The following is a 20067-nucleotide window of genomic DNA, read 5'->3' as shown; positions in this document are numbered from 1 at the left end:
AGGCTATATGATGCTAGAATGTTGCTCAAACTAAGAGCACTCCTCTAAGCCACAAGAGGAGAGGTTGTACTCTTATAAAATGTTGATAAGATGATAGAGAACACCTTATAGCTTCATTAAAGAATCCTCAATCGAAAGTTAAAGTACTAAGATCCAGAGATGTAATTCACTTCCAGACTCATATACGTTAAAAGTAAGAAAAGCTAAATTTGGGTTTCAAGTACAAATGAAAGAGAGAAAAGATGAGATAAACTCAAAGCAAATATTTTATATATATATATATATTAAAAGAATGAAATTCACATTACAATGAGACTCCAAAAACGATTGAACCCACACCTAACAATACAAACATATTCTTCAATAACAACAAAAATATCAGTTTATCACTTAAACAAAAAAATACTCCCACAAACTTGAACTAAATAAAACATTAGACTTTAAACATCAAGTTAAGAAACTAAAAAAAAACTTTAAAATATTATTTAGTCTCTAATATTACGAAAATATCATTTTTTTTAAAAAAAATTAGGGAATAAAATCAAATTTATCATAATTTGTAAACATTAAAATCATAACTAAAACCTATAATTTGTAATATAAAAAATAAAAAATAGCACTTGAGTAAAAATTAAAGATTAAAATGATCAAAGATGTGGGAATAAATTGAATGATTCATTATGAATAGATAAACATTGATATATATTATCACAAATAAACTTTATCGATTCAATCTAAACCCTATAGCATCTCTCCATGCCTTCTTGTGATTCCTTCTGTTAATCCCTGTGAACATCCTCCATCTTGTGGCATTCTTTAAAGCAAATACAATGAAAGTTGGACGTTATGCATTTACCAGTATCATAATGAGATAGTTGGCACGTTCGAACACAAGTTGAATCTTGGGTGCACCCAGTTAAGAATGTTTCCGTTTTGGGCACACATTCTCTAGTTGCAGCCTGTGCTGATATTTCTTCTACAATTGCAAAATCATACCAAAAGTAAGTTTTATTTGCTCAAAAATTGTGATGCAAATTCTTAAAAAATGTATGCAAGCGGAGAAGAGAATGATGAACAGCATAAAAGAGAGACTTACGAGCAAAGAAGAGAATGGTGAACAGAATAAAGACATGAACTTGTTTTGCCATAGCTTTGATAGTGATAATCCCATTGTTTGGTTTGGCAGTTAAGTCAACCAAACTAAAACAGTTTTCAAAGAGTAAAAATCACATCAGCTTTAGATTCAACAAAGGAGTGAATCACATTCTATTCTACCCAGATCCCTCCAAGTACAACATCAAACACATAGGATATGGATTCTTCAAAGCATTTGATCACTCTTGAAATACAATCACAGTAAGATTATTCACACTACAAATTTTGATTGTGTTGTATATTCGTGGTGTTGACAAGTGTTCAAATTATGACCTTGGAAGCTTTGATTTCTTCCCTTGTTCACATAGACATTAAACAATCAATTTGGAAGCTCAATAATCTTATTTAATCTTCTGCATCTTGGACTTTAGATATATTCTGAATTGTTTCTTTCTTTTTCCAAATGTGAACATTGATACTTCAATGTTATAATCTTGAGTATCTTTATCATATCCTTCGTTGTGATGCATTGTTCATCATCTTCTCATCAGATGTTGAATATGGTAACTTTTGCTCTGATCATATATTTCACGTCTTTGAGTGTCTGAATCTTCAATTATCTATGTCATGTTGTTTCTCCATGAATGTACTTTAGCTTTGTTAATATCTGCACGTCATTATTATCTAATATTTGCATCAATACATTTTGCATTCCTTCTATACTTGTGGTTGTTGAGATATATTTGGAAAAGTTTGAATATGTTCTCATTTTGTTATCACATGCTCGTTCTTTCAAATAGTTTCCTTAATTAGATGAAATAGAACATTGTGTTTGGTCTATTTGAATGTGAATTATCATACGTATTTCTCTGTATATTTTTCCATTCTTTGTATTAAATAAAAAAATTCTCCCTCATTTCTTCATGAAACTCTTCCGATTCATGAGAATTTTGTGTCTAGTGTTTAGTTTCTATGTTTTATTTTTGTCGATGATTATAATGGACATGTTATACAAGATTTTTTTTTAAGTCATTGTCATTAGAGTCAACCACACCGTGATAAATTAAATTAATATTAAAAGTAGATCTCATTTAGTGTCCACTTAACCAATGCTAATTTAGATATATTTTAAAATTAAAAAACATTAGTGTTGGCTTGACCGAGACTAAATTGCTTTAATTAGAAAATTAATTTAAGATTAGTGCTAAATTAGCATCGGCTTAACCGACATTATTTAGAGTCAAACCTCAAAAGTCAAACTTAATGAATTAACATGGCTTTAGAATATGCTACATTTTATGTAAATCTGATGCTATTGATTAATTAACATTAACTATTATTTCTTAGCATCAACTTTTAACCGATACTAAATGAACATTCTTTTATAGTTTTTGGATGCTAAAAAACATTAAAAAGAAGAAAGAAGAGAGAGAGAGAGAATGAAACGAAGAGAATTCAATTAGAAATAAAAAATTATTTGAATAAGTTAAAAATATAATAGAATATAAAATAATTTTGTTAATTATTAATAATTTATTTATTATAACTATATCAACCATAATTATGTTAGCATATGTTATCATGAACCGATAAAGACGATCACATTTGGTACGTATTATTAGTTAGTGTCAAGGAAAAAGTTCAATATTGCAAGATCTTATTTAGTTCTTCAAAACAACTTAAGTATAAAACATGATCATACTTCATATATAAGAAAATAGAGCTATAAAAATAATAAATCATATAAGACGCAAGTGTTTCGTCTAACCGACAACAGAACACAGTGCAATCTTTTCTCAAATTCTAATAAGACGCACTACACATGAAACACACATCAAACATCACACGATACACATAGATTAAGCAAACCTCACACCTAAAATAAATATCGATGTGTTTAACCTATTTTTCCAGGGAATGTCTGTCTACTAAAGAGATTCGTTCAAAATTAAATATCAAAGATCTCTTAAGATGTGAGTTAAAGTTATTTTTTTTCGTTAACTTCCTAACACAAAAATATTCAACTCTTGTCCTGTGTAGAGTGCACACCAATTATGAATTTATCGAAAAAGTTATACTATCTAGGGATGTAAGTGTTGTCAACTATCAAGGACATTGTGAAAAAATGAGCAAAGATTGAGGCTACATGAAATAAGACAATTATGTTAAAGCTTGCCAAATACATTATGGAAATACATAGAAGCTAAAAAGGCTCAACAAATATAAATGATCGCCTAATAGTTACCTTATTCAAGTCTATAAAAAGAATTCCGTATAGAAGAAGAAGACATAAAGGAGAGGCTATATGATGCTAAAATGTTGCCCAAACTAAGAGCACTCCTCTAAGCCACAAGAGGAGAGGTTGTACTCTTATAAAATGTTGATAAGATGATAGAGAACACCTTATAGCTTCATTAAAGAATCCTCAATCGAAAGTTAAAGTACTAAGATCCAGAGATGTAATTCACTTCCAGACTCATATAAGTTAAAAGTAAGAAAAGCAAAATTTGCGTTTCAAGTACAAATGAAAGAGAGAAAAGATGAGATAAACTCAAAGCAAATATTTTATATATATATATATATATATATATATATATTAAAACAATGAAATTCACATTATAATGAGACTCCAAAAACGATTGAACCCACACCTAACAATAGAAACATATTCTTCAATAACTACAAAAATATCAATTTATCACTTAAACGAAAAAAATACTCCCACAAACTTGAACTAAATAAAACTTTAGACTTTAAACATCAAGTTAAGAAACTAAAAAAAAACTTTAAAATATTATTTAGTCTCTAATATTACGAAAATATCATTTTTTTTAAAAAAAAAAATAGGGAATAAAATCAAATTTATCATAATTTGTAAACATTAAAATCATAACTAAAACCTATAATTTGTAATATAAAAAATAAAAAATAGCACTTGAGTAAAAATTAAAGATTAAAATGATCAAAGATGTGGGAATAAATTGAATGATTCATTATGAATAGATAAACATTGATATATATTATCACAAATAAACTTTATCGATTCAATCAAAACCCTATAGCATCTCTCCATGCCATTTTGTGATTCCTTCTGTTAATCCCTGTGAACATCCTCCATCTTGTGGCATTCTTTAAAGCAAATACAATGAAAGTTGGACGTTATGCATTTACCAGTATCATAATGAGATATTTGGCACGTTCGAACACAAGTTGAATCTTGGGTGCACCCAGTTAAGAATGTTTCAGTTTTGGGCACACATTCTCCAATTGCAGCCTGTGCTGATATTTCTTCTACAATTGCAAAATCATACCAAAAGTAAGTTTTATTTGCTCAAAAATTGTGATGCAAATTCTTAAAAAATGTATGCAAGCGGAGAAGAGAATGATGAACAGCATAAAAGAGAGACTTACGAGCAAAGAAGAGAATGGTGAACAGAATAAAGACATGAACTTGTTTTGCCATAGCTTTGATAGTGATAATCCCAAGTGGAGAGTTTTTGTGAATTTGCAATTGATGAGGAATCCTCATTAAATATAGAGATGGATGGTTATAATTTCATTTAAATTTCTATATACAAAACAAAATTTACAATTAATGTGGATCACGTGTATTAAATGAAAGGGCAACGAAACTGATTTTTCAAGCTTTTGTATATTTAAAGTATTTTTTATTAGTTCAAATTTAAAAAGAGTTAACATTATTAATCGAAGTAAATAATATTTTATTACAAAAATTTATATCAACTCTAAAAAAAACTTATTAAATACAAATTAAATTAGAGGTAAAAATAATTAATTATTATATTAACTAAGTTAAATTTATTTATTTATTTTTTAAATATAACAAATCATAATTACATAATATTATTTTTATAAAAAAATACAACTTTTACATGTATAATAAACTTCTATTATTTTTATCATATTATATAAGTTTACATTTATATATTAATTCTATTAAATATTTGTAATACACTAGATTAATTTATCAGTTTGAAACTTCAAAATTAAAATTTATCATCTAGAAACTAATTTATAAGTTAATTTTATGAAATACATCTAATATTGTATTAATTAAGATTTTCAGCTATATCCTCGTTAATTTATGAAAATAATTTTAAATTTCATTTAATGTTTTTTAAATTAATTGATTATAGTTTATGATTATATAAAATGTAAGAGAATATTGTATTCTACTAATCTATTTTTATTAATAGGAGTTTAGTTTTGATACCGCAGAGATTTTTATTTAAAATTCCTATATAGTCAATTAATTTAAAATTACCTTAAATATAAAATTTAAATAATTATTATAATAGCCAATAATATTTTTGAATATGAGGATTTAATATTAAGTAACAGCATAAATATGTGAGTATTTGAAAAGTTATTTTCTATATCCTCAATATTGCCTCATTAACCAGCTTGATATACACTACCACTTGGAATATACTTATGTTTTTCACCTTAAGGAATAATTATTAACGAAAATAATCAATTCTGATAAATGATTTAAATTGTTTGGTTTTACAGAAATATTTATTTAAGTTGCAAAGAAAAAATTGACATTTTTATTACTACTTTTAATTATTTATTATATTAATTTGTTTATAAGAGTAGTATAATATTTAATTGAAATAAAAAAAGTTAATTTTTCAATTAATATTCTATTCATTATAAATAAATTTAAGATTATCCACCAATAAATTTACGAATATATCCATAAATAAATTTACTATTACATTATTACTAACGAAATTTATTCGTAGTATATGAATTACTATCCACATATTCATATTTATGAAACATTACACAATAATTAAGAATAATAATATTAATAATAATAAAAGTAATAATAATATTAAAATTATTAATATTGTAATTAATACTATTAAAAATATTAATATTCTTAATATTGTAATTAATACTATTACAAATATTAATATTATTAATATTGTAATTAATACTATTACAAATATTAATATTGTAATTAATACTATTAAAGATATTAATGTTATAAATATTATAATTAATACCTTTAAAAATATTAATGTTATTAATATTGTAATTAATACTATTAAAAATATCATGTTATTAATATTGTAATTAATTCTATTAAAAATATCAATGTTATTAATATTGTAATTAATACTATTAAAAATATCAATATTATTAATATTGTAATTAATACTATTTTAAATATCAATATTATTAATATTGTAATTAATACTATTAAAAATATTAATATTAATATTATCTACTTATATATAGATCAGTAAGTATTATCTATATATGGATGTATATTTGTAAATAATAATAATATCATTATTATTAATAATATTATTAAATACTAATATTATTATTAATATTTTTATTAATATTATTAATAATTTAATCAATATTATGAAAATTTATTATTATTATTAGAACTATTAATAATATTATTTATAAATATTAATATTATTATTAATATTATTTTTATGTTAATACTATTATTATTACTAATAATATCTTTAATTTTATTCACGGATATAAATTCGTAGGTATATTTTACATATCAAGACCCTTAAGTATATTCTCCAGATCCAGATTTGTGCAGATTAAAAAGATGAATAATATTACTAATAGTTTTAATAATAATTTATTATTATTAAAATTATTATTAATTTATTAGTAATAATTTTAATAAATTTTTGTTGTCTTTTCTTAAAAATTGGGTTTAGATGAAGAAGAATGAGAAGTGTTATGGAAGAAGAAGAAGAATAACAAGTTTTATTATATTTTTATTTGGTGTGACTTTTCTTTCTTATCCTTCATGTGGAATAGGAAGAGTTATTTTTGTAGGAACTTCTCATTTTAAGCTTTTTGGACTAGTTCCTCAAAAGATCTATAAGGATCATTTCACCACATCTTGAATTTCTTAATATAGGCCTTTTACAAATTTTGTCATGGTTGGATCTAAGTCTTCATTTAGCTTGCTCTTTACAAAGAGTATTTTTATCTCCTTATAATACTCTTGAAGGTACAATTAGCTCTAGAAGGTGGAGAGTGGTGAATAAAACTTGAACTTAATATGAGTACCTGAAAAAAGCTGTCAAAGCAAATATAATATCAAAAGATAAAAGATAGAGAGAGAAGTACACACAAAGTTCATTATGGTTCACCCAAGACTTGAGTTACGTCCAATCCTCTCAAGCAACCCACTTAAGAGCCTTTACTAACATAACTATTCTACACCTCTTCAGGTACACAAGTATTCTTCACCTCTCTAGGTAGAAGTATTATCCACCTCTCAAGGTATAGTATTCTCCACATCTCCCAGTACAGGTATTCTCCACCTCTCCAGGTACAAGTCTTCTCCACCTCTCCAGGTACAAGTCTTCTCCACCTCTTTAGGTACAAGTATTTTACATCTCTCCAAATAATCAGTTTTAATCTCCCCATGAGACAAAGACCTCTCAACAAGTGAGAAACACTCTCAAACTGAGAGCAACAATGAAAGTGTGTAGGGTTATCTTCACACAGTGAAGAATTTGTTAGAATATATGGCCTTAAACGAGAGGGGAGTAAATTGTTTAAGAGGGGTTTTCGAAAACTTTTCAATGTTTCACAAATTCTTTGTCTGAATCCAGAACAGAAATCAGCTTATCCAAGAACATAAGCACTAAATCAGCAAAGCAACATAAAAACAATCAGAGAAAAATTTAAAACAGAATTTAAATGAGTTTAGGGTAAGAGAGAGATACACCAACAGTTTTTACTGGTTCACTCTTAAGGCAAGAGCTACATTCAGTCCCCAGAAAACTATTGGGTAATCCACTAAGTAATCAAATCAGATTACAATCCACAAACCACCAAAGTAGTGACACCTCAAGAGCACACAACACTCCTTCAATCTTATTCCACTCTCTTTGAAAACCATGTGAATGTTCAAATTTTTTTCTCTTCTTTGCTTGAAAACATAAACAAACTATTTATATTTCCAAATATAGGTCAAAGCAATTAATAAAGGAGCTTATTTAGTTGGAAATAATTTAAAGCACATTCAACAACCAAAACAGAATTCTATTAGGATTTTCAAAGAAACAATCGGTTGAAACCACGAAACAATCGATTATTTGGTTTGACAGTTAAGTCAACCAAACTAAAACAGTTTTCAATCTTTTAAAAAACTCCTAAGAGTAAAAATCACATCAATTTTAGATTCAACAAAGAGTGAATCACATTCTATTCTACCCAGATCCGTCCAAGTACAACATCAAACACGTAGGATATGAATTCTTCAAAGCACTTGATCACTCTTGATCAATAGAATTTACAATGTATGACTCACTCCCCAATGTATAAGTGCTCTAAATAGCAAGTATGAAATACAATCACAATAAGATTATTCACACTACAAATTTTGATGGTGTTGTATATTCGTGGTGTTGACAAGTATTCAAATTATGACAGTTGAAGCTTTGATTTCTTCCCTTGTTCACATAGACATTAAACAATCAATTTGGAAGCTCATTAATCTGATTTAATCTTCTGGATCTTGGACTTTAGATATATTCTGAATTGTTTCTTTCTTTTTCCAAATGTGAACATTGATACTTCAATGTTATAATCTTGAGTATCTTTATCATATCCTTCGTTGTGATGCATTGTTCATCATCTTCTCATCAGATGTTGAATATGGTAACTTTTGCTTTGATCATATATTTCACGTCTTTGAGTGTCTGAATCTTTAATTATCTATGTCATGTTGTTTCTGCACGTTATTATAATCTAACATTTGCATCAATTCATTTTGCATTCCTTCTATACTTGTGGTTGTTGAGATATATTTGGAAAAGTTTGAATCATGTTCTCATTTTGTTATCACATGCTCGTTCTTTCAAATAGTTCCCTTAATTAGATGAAATAGAACATTGTGTTTGATCTATTTGAATGTGAATTACCTCTGTATATTTTTCCATTCTTGTATCAAACGTTGAGATTGAAATCTTTTTATATGAGCTTTGAACATGTCTTTTCCACATGATTACTTTCAGAATAAATTCGTTGTGTGTACTTCCTCTAAGAAATGATTGGATGATGCTTTAATGCTTAATTGTACTAATCTCATTCATCAACTTCATGATTTCCTTAATCAGACGTTGAGTTTGGAAACTTTGTTCGCATCTTTATGTTCCTAAAACACATTTAGAAACCTTTCATGAATATCAACAATCAATATAATATTTATATTAAAGCATGTGTATCACTGAAAAACAATATCTTCGAATTATTACATCTTTCTATTCTCATATCTTAATTCAAAATATATTATTAAGTTTCCTGTTTAACTCAAATTAAAACATTTAAGGGGCAATTAGATTTAATCTAGTTTATATTCTTCTAAATATATTTTTGAAAAACCATTTGATATATAATCAGTCATATGCTCTTGTTTTTCGAAACCTTTTTCGTTCAAGCACTGAGTTTACATAAACTTTACCATACAATCAAAGGTTAAATAGTTGTATTCCAAATCAGATTTTAATCACTCAAGAAATACATTTATTCCTTGAAACATTAAAACATGTGTATTTAATACTATTGAAAATATTAATGTTATTAATATTGTAATTAATACTATTGAAAATATTAATATTATTAATATTGTAATTAATACTATTGAAAATATTAATATTATTTATATTGTAATTAATACTATTAAAATATTAATATTATTAATATTGTAATTAATGATATTAAAAATATTAATATTTTAATTAATACTATTAAAATATTAATATTATCTACTTATATATAGATCAGTAAGTATTATCTATATATGGATGTATATTTGTAAATAATAATAATAATAATATTATTATTATTATTATTATTAATAATATGAATTTTAATATTATTAAATATTTTTATTAATATTATTAATAATGTAATTAATATTATGAATATTTTTTTATTATTATTATTAGTACTATTAATCTATTAATAATATTATTTATAAATATTATTAATATTTTTATTAATATTATGTATATTTTATTAATATTATTTTTTTGTTAATACTATTATTATTAATAATAATATCTTTAATATTATTCACGGATATAAATTCGTAGGTATATTTTACAGATTCAGACTCTTAAGTACATTCTACATATCAAGATATGTGCAGATTAAAAATATGAATAATATTAGTAATAATTTTAATAATAATAATAATAATAATTTATTATTATTAAAATTATTATTAATTTATTAATAATAATTTTAATAAAAAATTTTGTCTTTTCTTGAAAATTGGGTTTAGATGAAGAAGAATGAGAAGTGTTATGGAATAAGAAGAATAATAAGTTTTATTATATTTTCATTTGGTGTGACTTTTCTTTCTTATCCTTCCATGTGGAATATGAAGAGTTATTTTTGTAGGAACTTCTCATTTTAAGCTTTTTGGACAAGTTCCTCAAAAGATCTATAAGGATCATTTCACCACATCTTGAATTTCTTAATAGAGACCTTTTACAAATCTTGTCATGGTCCGATTTAAGTCTTCATTTAACTTGCTCTTCACAAAAGGTAAGAGAGAAATACACCAACAGTTTATACTTATACCGGTTCAGTCTTAAGTGAAGAGCTACATCCAGTCCCCAGAAAACTATTGGGTAATCCACTAAGTAATCAAACCAGATTACAATCCACATACCACCAGTGACCTTGAACCCTTCAAGAAACACACTCCCTTTGGCAAAACACACACCAAAAGTATTGATCTTGACCACCTCAAGAGCACACAACACTTCTTGCCAACACAACACCAGAAATACAGAAGGTTGAGAAGGGATTACACTTGTTTACAAAACAAAACGAAATCAATACAATTGCAATCCTATTCCACTCTCTTTGAAAACTCAAAGCTTGATGTGAATGTTCAAATCTTGAAATCAACATTTTCATAACTAAAAAACTCAAATTTGTTTCTCTTCCTTGTTTGAAAACATAAACAAACTATTTATATTTTCCAAAGATTGATGAGCGTATTTAGTTGAAAATCATTTAAAGCACATTCAACAACGAAAACATAATTCTTTTAGGATTTTCAAAGAAACAATCGATTGAAACCACAAAACAACTGATTGTTTAGTTTGGCAGTTAAGTCAACAAAACTCAAACAATTTTCAACCTTTTCAAAAACTCCTAAAAGTAAAACAACTGGTTGATTCGACAAAACAACAAGTTGTTTTTCACTTAGTTGTAAAAACACTTTATTTTCTAAAAGGTTTTAAATCACATCAGTTTTAGATTCAATAAAAGAGTGGATCACATTCTATTCTACTCAGATCCTGTTGGGTTGGACTCACTTCTATGGGAGGCTCAGTCAATATTAACTTTAGGGTTTTTTAAACAGAGGGAATGGCCAGCAGAGATACAGAAGTGAGAGAAAAGATTAAAGAGAGAGAAAGTTTCGCTCAGAACTTCCAGCCGCCACGACCTTTGTTCACCGTTGGATCGAGCTGAAATTTTGTCAGAGGTTCATATTTGGTGAATTGATCTGACCGTTCGGATCTTGGAAGAGTTGTTTAACAGGAGGAATTCATCTCACACTGCAGCAGCGTTCAGCGTTTCTTGAGGACGAAATTTCGGATTGTTGCTGCTGTTTCGTCCACCGTTGGATCGGCTGAAATTTTTTCAGCAGGTTCATACCTTGTTGTTTCAATTGGACCGTTCGGATTGATCAAAAGTCACCGGAACATGAATATACTCCGCGTACGGTAGCTGCAATTTTTTGAATTTTTCAGGTTCTTGTTCTCTGTTTCATCTTTGTTGTATTGCTATTTGGCTGTTATTGAGCACAATTTGTGCTGTGATTTGAGACTCTCTTATAACATAATTTGATCATAGGGGAGCTTGATTGACTGCTTGTGCCCGTGGTTTTTACTTCTCACATTGAGAAGGTTTTCCACGTTAAAATTTTTTGTCTTCTTGAAGTGTGTTTTGTGTTGCTGCATTATTTTTTATTGCTCCTCAAAGATTCTTGCAAGTTGGGGAAATTTTATCCTCTGCTTATTCTCTTGTTGAGATATTATTGTTATTGGTTGAATTTCCCATCAGAGTGGTATCAGAGCTCTGGTTGGAGCTATTTGACTGCTTGAATGATGGAGGCAAATACAAATAAGATGGTCTGTTTGAATGACACTAACTATCACTTAAGGAAGGGAAAAATGAAGGATTGTTATTTGTGAAGAAATTGCATCTTCCTGTGTTTGCTACTGAAAACCAAAACACAAGATTATGAGGAATGGAAGTTTGAGCATCAGCAAGTTTGTGGTTTTATTCGTCAGTATGTTGAAGACAATGTTTATAATCACATTGCTAATGAGGAAGATGCAAAATCCATGTGGAAGAAGATTGAGACTTTGTATGCTTCTAGTACAAGAAACAATAAATTATATTTGTTGAATTCCTTGATAAATTTTGAGGTACAAGGAGGGGATTTCTATTTCAGATCACTTAAATGATTTTTAGGGGCTCCGAGATCAATTGTCTCAAATGGGCATCAAATTTGATGATGAAGTGTTGGGATTATGGCTATTGAATACTCTACCAGACTCTTGGGAAACATTTCGGGTTTCAATTACAAACTCATCACTGATGGTGTTGTCTCCTTGGAAAATGTTAAGAGAAGTGTTCTTAATGAGGAGATGAAAAGGAAGGCTCATGGTACTTCATCTCATTCCGAGGTACTTTTCACTGAAAAATAGGAGGAGAAGTCAGAAAAAGGAACCGAAAGGGAGTAAACAGAACAACATAAGTAAGTCCAAGTATAGATACAAAAATGTGGAGTGTCATTATTGTCACAAAATAGGGCACATTCAGAGAAACTGTTTTCTTTGGAAAAAGGAGAACAAGGATAAGAAAGGAAAGCAGAAGGAGAAACATCATGATAATGATGATCGTGTTACTACAGCTATTTGTGATGATGATCTTATTATTCTCTGTGACCATGATTCAGTTAATCTTGTATCAGATGAGAGCATGTGGATAATTGATAGTGGTGCTACATTGCATGTTACACCAAGGAAGGAGTTCTTCACATCTTAAACTTCTGGTGATTTTGGGGTGTTGAAGATGGGTAACGATGGTGTCTCTAAGGTAATTGGTATTGGTGATGTTTGCTTGCAAACCAATATGGGAATGCAGTTGTTGCTTAGAGGAGTCAAACATGCTCCAGATATCCACTTTAATTTGATCTTTGTGTAGATGCTTGATGATAGTGGCTATGAAAACCACTTTGGTTCAGGAAAGTGGAAACTTTCTAGAGGTAATCTAATTGTGGCCAAAGGGGAGAAAATTAGTAAATTGTAGGACAAAAGCATGGTACTAGACATGTGAACGCCATGGATATGGATGCTTCTTTGTGGCACCGAAGGCTTAGTCATATAAGTGAGAAAGGGCTGAATTGTTTAGCTAAAATGGATGTGCTTTTGGGATTGAAGAGTGCAGAGTTGGAGAAATGTTCTCATTGCATGGCTGGTAAGAAGACCAGAGTATCCTTCAAGAAGCATCCTCCCTCAAAGAAGTCAGAGTTGCTTGAATTGGTGCATTCTGTGGATCATAAAGTCATTTACTAGTGCACTTTATTTTGTTACCTTTATTGATGATTGTTCCAGGAAGTTTGGGGTTATGCTTTGAAGACAAAGGACCAAGTTCTAGAGAAATTCAAAGAATTTCATGTTTTGGTTGAGAGACAGTAAGGCAAGAAGCTGAAATGCATTCGTACTGGCAATGGTGGTGAGTATTGTGGACCGTTTGATGTTTATTGCAAGCAATACGGTATTAAACATGAAAAAAATCCTCCTAAAACACCTCAGCTGAATGGTTTAGCAGAAAGGATGAATAGAACATTCATCAAAAGAGTTAGGTGTATGCTTTCTGAAGCAGTTGCCTAAGCATTTTTGGGGTGAGGCATTGTACACTGCGATGCATGTTATTAATTTGAGTCCTGCAGTTGCTTTGAATGGTGAGGTGCCAGACAAGATTTGGTTTGGCAAGAATGTCAGGTATGATCATTTGCGAGTCTTCGACTGTAAAGCATATGTGCATGTTCCAAAGGATGAGAGATCCAAGTTGGATGCGAAGACAAGGCAGTGCATCTTTATTGGTTATGGTCAAGACGAATTTGGCTACAAGTTCTTTGATCCTGTTGAGAGGAAGTCAATTAGAAGTCGTGATGTGAAGTTCATGGAAGATCAAACCATTGAAGATATTGACAAGATAGAGAAGACGACATCTAAGATAAATAATAGATTGTCTAATGTTGATTCAGTTTGAATGCCTCTATGTGATCTGGATACTATTGAGAATAATGTTCAGAATGATGAGCAACATGATGATGTTGATGATCAGCAACTTGGAGATGATTTTGATGTTCATATTGATGACGTTGATGAGGAACATGGGATGTCACAAGATGAAGATCTTGGTGATGCTCCTGAACCACCTCAAGTTCAAATTCGAAGGTCTAATAGGCAGAGGGAACCATCTACCAGGTATCCTTCTGATGATTATGTTACCTTGAAAAATGAAGGAGAACCTGAGTGTTATCTTGAGGCCATAGAGAGTGAAGAAAAGAAAAAGTGGTTGGATGTAATGCAAGATGAAATAAAGTCTTTGTATGATAATCACACCTTTGACTTGGTGAAATTGCCAAAAGGCAAGAAGGCTCTGGAAAACAGGTGGATTTATAGGGTAGAGCAAGAAAGCAATTCTACATCTCTAAGGTATAAAGCCAGATTGGTGGTGAAAGGTTTTACACAGAGAAAAGATATTGATTTCAATGAGATTTTTTCTCCTGTGGTGAAGATGTCATCCATTAGAATTGTGCTGAGTTTGGCTGCTACTCTTGATTTAGAGGTAGAGCAAATGGATGTTAAAACTGCTTTCCTTCATGGTGATTTGGATGAAGAGATTTACATAAAGCAACTTGATGGTTTTCTTGTTGAAGGCAAGGAAGATCATGTGTGTAGGCTGAGGAAAAGTCTATATGGCTTGAAGCAGGCTCCGTGTCAACGGTACAAAAAGTTTGAGTCTGTTATGTGTGAGCATGAATTCAAGAAGACTACTTCTGATCATTGTGTCTTTGTTAAAAGGTTTGCTAATAATGATTTTATTATCCTGTTGTTGTATGTTGATGACATGCTTATTGTTGGAAAAGATATTTCCATGATCAACAGGTTGAAGAAGCAATTGAGTGAGTCATTTGCTATGAAAGACATGGGAGCTGCTAAGCAAATTCTTGGTATAAGAATCATGCGTGATAGGCAAGAGAAGAAGTTTTGGTTGTCACAGGAGCACTATGTTAAAAGAGTGTTACATAGGTTCCAGATGGAAAATGTTAAGGTGGTAAGCAGTCCTCTTGCAACTAATTTTAAATTGAGTGCAAAACAAAGTCCTTCTAATGAAACTGAAAAATCAGATATGCAACGGGTTCCTTATGCATCTGCTGTGGGTAGTTTGATGTATGCAATGGTGTGAACAAGACTTGATATTGCACATGTTGTTGGTACTGTTAGTAGATTTTTGTCTAATCTAGGTAGAGAGCATTGGAATGTTGTGAAATGGATTTTAAGGTATCTTCGTGGTACTAATTGTTTGAAGCTTTATTTTGGAGGTGATAAGCCTACCCTTGTGGGCTATACTGATTTTGATATGGCTGGAGACATAGATTCTAGAAGGTCTACCTCAGGCTATGTGATTAAATTTGTAGGGGGAGTTGTGGCACGAAAATCTAGATTGCAGAAGTTTGTTGCATTGTCCACTACTGAGGCAGAGTTCATTGCCATTACAGAAACATGCAAGGAGTTTCTTTGGGTGAATGATGAATGTTGTTATTAATGCTTATTTGACACTAGTTGCAAATATAGGCATTATGTCTACTAGTGAATGATGAATGTTGTTATTAATGCTTATTTGACACTCTGAGCTCATTGATAAATAAAGTTTCTGAAATTTATGTTTTCTACTTTATGTATATGCATGTAAATTATGTTGTGAAAAACAAATTATGTTGTTATTGATGAAAATGACATTATGTTTGAACCTATTATGAATTTCTCATTATAAAGTCATATTAAGGAGAAAGGATGATATAATAGTACATGGAAGGAAATGTGTCGATTGAAATGACATGTAATCGCCATGACTCTTATTATTTTTGTATCGCCTAAACCAATTTATGTAAGGCCTTTTAAATGCGCATTTATGTAATTATTAAATTATGAAAGTAGTATAACTCATATGAGTCAAGTGGGAGAATGTAAGAAATTATGTAAATTAATTTCTATAAAGTGACTCACATGACTTAGAGTTTGGGCTTTGGGCCCAAATATGATTTAATAATAATAATAGAATAAAGACCCATTGGTTAACGTGAGAAATATATATCTGATGATATACCTAATGAAAACCTACATCTGATGGAGATTGGGAACTAAAGGTTATAGGGTTTTGTCTCTGGAAATAATAGTTGTCTCACTGTTAACCATCACGAAAGTGTTTGACAAGAACGAAATTGTTAAGAGATAGATTGGGACAAAGGAGATAAAGTAATTGCTGAAGTAGGATCACTCATGGATCAAGGTAAGTGCCTATTATGGGTATATGTGAAAATCATGATATGATAAGATCTGTATGAGAACATTATTGTATGCGTTCATAATGATGTTTAATCATATTTTAATATTTACATTTATTTCTCACATTGAGAAGGTTTTTCACGTTAAAATTTTTATGTCTTCTTGAATGTGTTTTGTGTTGCTGCCATTATTTGTTATTACTCCTCAAAAATTCTTGGAAGTTGGAGAAATTATTATTTGCTGCTTATTGCTGAGATATTATTGTTAGTGTTGAATTTCCCATCAGATCCCTCCCAAAACACAACAGCAACTAACCTTGCATCAACAATAGGATATGGATTCTTCAAAGCACTTGATCACTCTTGATCAACAGAATTTACAATGTATGACTCACTCCCAATGTATAAGTGCTCTAAATAGAAGTATGAAATGCAATCACAGTAAGACTTCACACTACAAATTTGATTGTTGTATATTCGTGGTCTTGACAAGTGTTCAAATTATGACCGTTGAAGCTTTGATTTCTTCCCTTGTTCACATAGACATTAAACAATGAATTTGGAAGCTCATTAATCTTATTTAATCTTCAACATCTTGGACTTTAGATATATTCTGAATTGTTTCTTTCTTTTTCCAAATGTGAACATTGATACTTCAATGTTATAATCTTGAGTATCTTTATCATCATATCCTTCGTTGTGATGCATTGTTCATCTTCTCATCAGATGTTGAATATGGTAATTTTTCTTTGATCATATATTTCACGTCTTTGAATGTCTGATCTTCAATTATATGTCATGTTGTTTCTCCATGAATGTACTTTAGCTTTGTTAATATCTGCACGTCATTATAATCTAATATTTGCATCAATACATTTTGCATTCCTTCTATACTTGTGGTTTTTGAGATATATGGAAAGTTGAATATTTTCTCATTTTGTATCACATGCTCGTTCTTTCAAATAGTTTCCTTAATTAGATGAAATGAACATGTGTTGGTCTATTTGATGTGAATTATCATACGTATTCTTGTATATTTTTCCATTCTTGTATTAATAAAAAATTCTCCCTCATTTCTTATGAAACTCTTCCGATTCATGAGAATTTTGTGTCTAGTGTTTTGTTTCTACGTTTTATTTTTGTCGATGATTATAATGGACATGTTATACAAGATTTTTTTAAGTCATTGTCATTAGAGTCAACCACACGTATAAATTAAATAATATTAAAAGTAGATCTCATTTAGTGTCCACTTAACAATGCTAATTAATATATTTTAAAATTAAAAACATTAGTGTTGGCTTGACCGAACAAATTGCTTTAATTAGAAAATAATTAAGATTAGTGAAAATTAGCATGGCGTAACCGACATTATTAGAGTCAACCTCAAAAGTCAAATTTAATGAATATTAACATGGCTTTAGAATATGCTACATTTATGTAAATCTGATGCTATTTGATTAATACATTAACTTTATTCTTAGCATCAACTTTAACCGATACTAAATGAACATTCTTTGTAAGTTTTGGATGCTAAAAAACATTAAAAAGAAAGAAGAGAAGAGAGAGAATGAAACGAAGAGAATTCAATTAGAAATAAAAATATTTGATAAGTTAAAATATAATAAATATAAAATAATTTTGTTAATTAATAATTATTTATTATAACTATATCAACCATAATATTTAGCATATGTTATCATGAACCGATAAAGACGATCACATTTTAGTGTAAAGAAAAAGATCAATATTGCAAGATCTTATTAGTTCTTCAAAACAACTTAAGTATAAAACATGATCATACTTCATATATAAGAAAATAGTGCTATAAAAATAATAAATCATGTAAGACGCAAGTGTTTCGTCTGAAAACAATACAAACACATGCAATTTTCTCAAATTCTAATAAGACGCACAACACATGAAACACACATAAACATCATACGATACACATAGATTAAGCAAACCTCGCACCTAAAATAAATATCATGTGTTTAATCTATGTTTCAGGGAATGTGTCTACTAAAGAGATTCTTCAAAATTAAATATCAAAATCTCTTAAGATGGAGTTAAAGTTATTTTTTTCATAACTCCTAACACAAAAATACTCAACTCTTGTCCTGTATAGAGTGCACACCAATTGAATTATCGAAAAAGTATACTACTAGGGATATAAGTGTTGTCAACTATCAAGGACATTTGAAAAAATGAGCAAAGATTGAGGCTACATGAAATAAGACAATTATGTAAAGCTTGCCAAATACATTATGGAAATACATAGAAGCTAAAAAGGCTCAACAAATATAAATGATCGCCTAATAGTTACCTTATTCAAGTCTATAAAAAGAATTCCATAGAAGAAGAGACATAAGGAGAGGCTATATGATGCTAAATGTTGCCCAAACTAAGAGCACTCCTCTAAGCCACAAAAGAGAGGTGTACTCTTATAAAATGTTGTAAGATGAAGAGAACACCTTATAGCTTCATTAAAGAATCCTCAATCGAAAGTTAAAGTACTAAGATCCAGAGATGTAATTCACTTCCAGACTCATATAAGTTAAAAGTAGAAAAGCAAAATTTGGTTTCAAGTACAAATGAAAGAAGAAAAGATGAGATAAACTCAAAGCAAATATTTTATATAATATATATATATATATAATATATTAAAACAATGAAATTCACATTATAATGAGACTCCAAAAACGATTGAACCCACACCAACAATAAAACATATCTTCAATAACACAAAAATATCAATTTATCACTTAAACGGAAAAAATACTCCCACAAACTTGAACTAAATAAAACTTTAGACTTAAACATCAAGTTAAGAAACTAAAAAAAACTTAAAATATTATTTAGTCTCTAATATACAAATATCATTTTTTAAAAAAAAAATAGGGAATAAAATCAAATTTATCATAATTTGTAAACATTAAAATCATAACTAAAACCTATAATTGTAATATAAAAAATAAAAAATAGCACTTGAGTAAAAATTAAAGATTAAAATGATCAAAGATGTGGGAATAAATTGAATGATTCATTATGAATAGATAAACATTGATATATATTATCACAAATAAACTTTATCGATTCAATCAAAACCCTATAGCATCTCTCCATGCCATTTTGTGATTCCTTCTGTAATCCCTGTGAACATCCTCCATCTTGTGGCATTCTTTAAAGCAAATACAATGAAAGTTGGACGTTATGCATTTACCAGTATCATAATGAGATATTGGCACGTTCGAACACAAGTTGAATCTTGGGTGCACCCAGTAAGAATGTTTCAGTTTTGGGCACACATTCTCCAATTGCAGCCTGTGCTGATATTTCTT

General features: G+C 29.1%; 1 long non-coding RNA gene across 1 annotated transcript; it reads right to left on the bottom strand.

The window, feature by feature from the left end:
- Positions 1–656: 656 nt before the first annotated feature.
- LOC137836236 (uncharacterized) lies at positions 657–1170 on the bottom strand. The gene is made up of 2 exons (XR_011085217.1): positions 1097–1170; positions 657–976 (listed from the first exon to the last, which is right to left on the bottom strand). It is a non-coding gene; the product is annotated as an uncharacterized lncRNA (long non-coding RNA).
- Between the last annotated feature and the right edge of the window lie 18897 nt (positions 1171–20067).

The sequence above is a fragment of the Phaseolus vulgaris genome, chromosome 5 (genome assembly GCF_000499845.2).
Source record: "Phaseolus vulgaris cultivar G19833 chromosome 5, P. vulgaris v2.0, whole genome shotgun sequence".
Taxonomy (NCBI): Eukaryota; Viridiplantae; Streptophyta; class Magnoliopsida; order Fabales; family Fabaceae; genus Phaseolus; species Phaseolus vulgaris.
This window is presented reverse-complemented; position numbering and strand designations above follow the sequence as displayed.